The sequence below is a fragment of the Antrostomus carolinensis genome, unplaced genomic scaffold, assembly GCF_000700745.2.
Source record: "Antrostomus carolinensis isolate BGI_N321 unplaced genomic scaffold, ASM70074v2 scaffold19362, whole genome shotgun sequence".
Taxonomy (NCBI): Eukaryota; Metazoa; Chordata; class Aves; order Caprimulgiformes; family Caprimulgidae; genus Antrostomus; species Antrostomus carolinensis.
Window position 1 is genome coordinate 6,512 of NW_010301813.1, and position 4,679 is coordinate 11,190.

Below are 4,679 nucleotides of genomic sequence, written 5' to 3' on the forward strand. Positions count from 1 at the left end.
TTTGCTGCAGATGTGCTGGCTGCTGTGTTTCCCTCCCATTCCCCCCAGCTGGGGACAGTCTGCTAAGCGATGGCCTGTCACTCTGGGGAGACGAGGAGGTGGCTCAGACAAAAGAAACTGAGAGGAAAAGAAGCAAAAAGCCAGGGGTGGTTCACTGTTGGCCTTGTGAAGCCCCACACCTATAGGGTACAAGAACACTGCCAAATACACATTATCCAAGAGTTTTAACACAATTTATTTTATGCTTAAATAATCAACTAGATCATCCAGTGTTTGTTGTTTTCATACATATGTAATTAGAGCTATTATCAATGAATGCTGTTTCCATATGAATATAATCAACAAATTAAAGTATTTCACCAAAAACCCAAATAAAAATGCCCTTTAAAACACAGCAGCCTTAACAACCTAATATTACACTGCTAGGATGATTACAGATGATTGGCTTACTGAAAGATTCTACATCTTATAGCCAGTACACAATACAGTAATAATTTTACAGCGTGCTGCCAGTCTATTAGCTAATAATTTCTCTTCAGTTCATTTAAAAATATCCCAAACTTGTGCTCCTTAGAGCACCAACCCGCTTCTAAAGCTGCAAGCATTACCCCCGTTATAAAGCGAGAACAGATAGCACCCCCCTCCCCATAATGCAACTACTGTATATGTTATGGGTTTTAGGTCATTTCATTGAAAAATTGGCAACAGCAACAAATATTAGATGAAGGGCTTTGTGTTTACAGATAAAATCTTATTTTTCATGTTGCGGTATAGTGTTTGCAAAACTGGAAAAGATTTAATCAAAATAAGGTGAAACACATGCATCAAAATATTAGTACTCTGAAGAAAAATTTTCACAGAACTACAGAATTCCTCATTTTGGGAATCATTTAAATTTGCAGCAGATTTTAAAGATTTTTTTAAAATCAAGCTAGCATTTTTGCATATACAAACATTATAATTGCTAATATACAAGAATCTGTGAAGATACACCCAGAATATCCCTGTAGGTGCAGCCATTTGAGACACCTAGCCTGCTCAATGCATTTGCAATATTCTGTTTGTGATCGAAAAGGCAGTGCCTTATCAACATTTATTCTATTTTGTTAGAATTTATACAGTGTTATTTATTTACAGCAAAACTATTGATGTTTAAAAAAGAAACAAATAGTGTTTTATACCCTGACAGTTTGGGTCCAAGAAAAATAAGGCGAGCTGTTGTGGATTTTAGTAATTTTAGTGTCTTTCCATCATTTAACCATTTCTTCCTACATCCCTTCTGGCCACAGGAATTTATTTCTTTTGAGATGACATCAAACTGCTTGAAAGAAGCTGTTAACAGCATGGCATCTTGTATATACACTGCATCGGTAACTGCACACCCTCCAATCCTGTGAATGAACGGGAATTTCCATGCTCTGTAAATTGGCTCATGCTAAATTATTTTTTTTGTTTGGTGTTTTTTTTTTGTTTGTTTGTGGTTTTTTTTGTTTGTTTTTGTTTTTGCATAAAAACCATGCGGTTAATGTGTGGAAGCAGCAAACACACACACACTTTTATAGGTGAATGTTTAATTCCTGTTGATTTTTCTTCTGTGAGTGTCCCTCTAGAATACTGGCAGTAAAAGCACACAGTCCTATGGAAAGAAAAGATAGCACAAATCATTTCAGAGCACCCCATTAGAATCAATTTCTTGCCTTTCCCTGACTAAACAGAAAAGTTCTAATTGGCATTATGGAATTCTGCAATAGGATAAATCACACACTTCTGAGGTAGGTAATGACATTAGCTGAGCTCCCAGCATGAAGGGAAAGTGCAGCCGCATTGCTTGTGAACCAATTTACAAATATGTTTGCAACACGCTGCATTTCATCACCCCAGACAAAGTACCAGCTCATAGATCCGATGATGACAAGGAGTAGGTACTCTCTGTAGTAGAAGAAATAGCATCATCTCCAGAATGAGTGCGCTGTTGCTTTCACAGCACTTTTTTGTTTATTGCTTGCAAGCATCCCCACAGTGGTGGAAAACCTGCACTCCTTACAAATCCATATCTGCCAGTCACTCGGGGAACGCGCGTGGGAGAGCCAAGAATGCAGAGTCCAGCCTTTAGGAGGCTTGGTGAAGGACAAAGTGAGGAAGAGGAGCAGCCCCATCCATCTCCTGCCTGACTCGCGTGGGTGGCACCGAGGAGACGGGAGGTCCAGCTCCTGCTCTCACCCATCCAAAAACAGTCATGCAGCCATGCACATAAGGACAGCGAGTCTGTTACATCTGTTGTACAACTGCGATGCCTTGCAGCAAGGAGTAAGGAAGCAGAAATACAAACACATCGGCAAATGGGAGCTGGAAGACCTGTGGGCTCCCCAGCACCGGCGTGTGGGGAAGCCTGTTTGGGAGCATGGCTTGGGCAGCACCTGCGGGATTCAGGCTGGCACGGATGTGCCTGTTTACTAATCAGGTCACACGTCCACGCACATTCCCCAGGAGTGCTCGTGCTCTCCTTCTCTGCTGAAACAACCTGTCCTTGCCCACATTTACAGTTGTCATAAATCTATCCTCCTGCTAAAAGCCGCCTATTCACATTGCAGCAGTTACGCCCGCTCGCATGGTGCTGTCTTGCAGAATTGTGTGCAAAAGTTCTTGGCTTTTCCTTTCAACCTGTATTTCACAACAGGTTTATTTGCAATGGTGACAAAGACATTTTTACAGCAAAATCTATCTAATATTGTGATTTTTTTTTTCAAACATTCAAAGGAAAAGTAACATCTCTGCCTCCCAAAAACCAGGATTTTTTTGTATTTTGTGACTAAGAAAAAAACTGGTTTTCTATCAGAATTCCCTGTCTGTGCAAATACATCTGCTTCTGCATTCAAATAAAATGTTTTCAATAGACTCTTGACTGGGCTTGCAATTACTTAATGCATCTTTGGTCATACTTATCATATCAATGTTTGGACCACAGAGATTCATCTTACAGGACAAGATTCCCCCCTGAGCAAAGGCTTATTATCTAAGGGAGACTCTCTCAGAGTTCCTCATGGGCACTAGTACTGAAGAGTTGCCTATGGGAAATCACAAGAGAAATGGATCAGCAGTCATGGGAGCAAATCTGTTTCTGAGGAACCCAGACACTGGCTTTCTGAAGGTCAGAATAGCTTTCACACATTAGGCAAGGACTGCCTTCTTAATGTAATTTTATTTTAAAATGAAATGCTTCTCCCTTATCCTCAATGTGTGCTGCATCTTGCTTGCATGCTGGCAGGCTTTTTATCTGCACTGCTTGTGGGACTTAATGCCCCATCTTGCCTTCAGTGCCTTCAAATTCACAGATTTCCACTGGTTTCCCCCTGCAGATTGACAGTGGAGAAGCATGGGAGCCAACTTGGGACATAATTCCATACAAGCAGCATCATCCCTTTGGCTTGCTTTCCTCCCGTATCCTTGAGCTCCATGAAGGAGAAAGGCATGCCAAAAGAGTCACCTCCCTTTTCAAAACATTAAATATTTTATGAGTATGTTGGGCAGCCACAAGAAGCAGTATTATTCTATTAGCACATGTGGGAGGGCTCTCAATAAAAGCAGGAATTCAATGGTTGTGCTAGGTGGACGCAGTAGGTGCACACCAGATGCTGAAAGCACGCCAGTCGCCTCACTGCACTCCCTCCCTAGGGCTTGATCCCATAAAGCCCTCAGCCAGATCCCACACACCAAGATCCTACACTGGATCCTAAGCCAGATCCTACACTGGTAGCAAATGGTACTACTCACACGCACAGAAAGCCCATACAACCAGGTGGCTTTAAGGGACTACCTTACATCACAGCGGTCAGAAGGGAGTAGTGACTCAGGAGAGACTGTGCTTCTGTCCTTTACTTCCACATTACTATCTGGTGTGTTTTCCGTGTCCTGTTTATCCTGTTCTTAAATCCTACAGTCAATCCTCTACCAGATATATAGGAAAAGGTTAGCACATAGACTTGCACTTCATAAACTCCTCCCCTGCCCAATTCCTAATACCCACCAAAGCTAAGAAAAGCTCTGAGTAGAAAAAGAGACATGAATGTGGTAAACACATGCACTTGAAGCCACAGCTGACTGACCAGCATTGACAGACACAAACTGTCTCCTCCCATATTTAGAGGCACATTTGCTGTGTGACTACAGCTATGTGAGTGAGACAAAGCAGCTTCACAGTGTGGCTTCACAGTGCTCCAGCACGCCGCTACAGAGCCACTGCAAGGGTGACTTAGTCTGTGCATTTGGTTTTAGTTTGGGAAGCCCTTATACAGATGCTGTTTTGTTACCATCATGAAGGCTGGATTAATTCAATTCACGAGAAGCAGTTGGTAAGGATTATGTGTTGGCAAATATTGAGAGACTTCACTGGCTCTTACAAGGACTTTGACTTGCATAACTGCCCTCAGCAGTGGAAGAAGCCTTTTGCTCCCAGTAGATTTACTTGTCTGCAGCTCCTTCACTATTTGTGTTTAAGTTGACTTTTAGGAGTAGAAAGTGCCGTGGATTACAAACACTAGAATTTGTAAGACTCCCCAAAATCTTATGCATGCCTCAGTATTGCTTTGTGTTCCAAGAAGTAAAGCTCAGTTTCTATACATGAACTCAAGGTCATTTTCTGCTTACAGGATCAAGGGTCATCTATTCAGCTTTGCAGCTCG

The 4,679-nt window shown here is 41.9% G+C and overlaps 1 protein-coding gene across 1 annotated transcript in view; it reads right to left on the reverse strand.

The window, feature by feature from the left end:
• Positions 1-219: 219 nt before the first annotated feature.
• The window catches only part of LOC104521571 (ankyrin-3), a gene marked incomplete at its 5' end in the record, with an annotated part of 24,660 nt that continues 20,200 nt past the window's right edge, over positions 220-4,679 (reverse strand). The window contains one exon of the mRNA XM_010163616.1: positions 220-1,636. The remainder of the gene's footprint in view (positions 1,637-4,679) is intronic.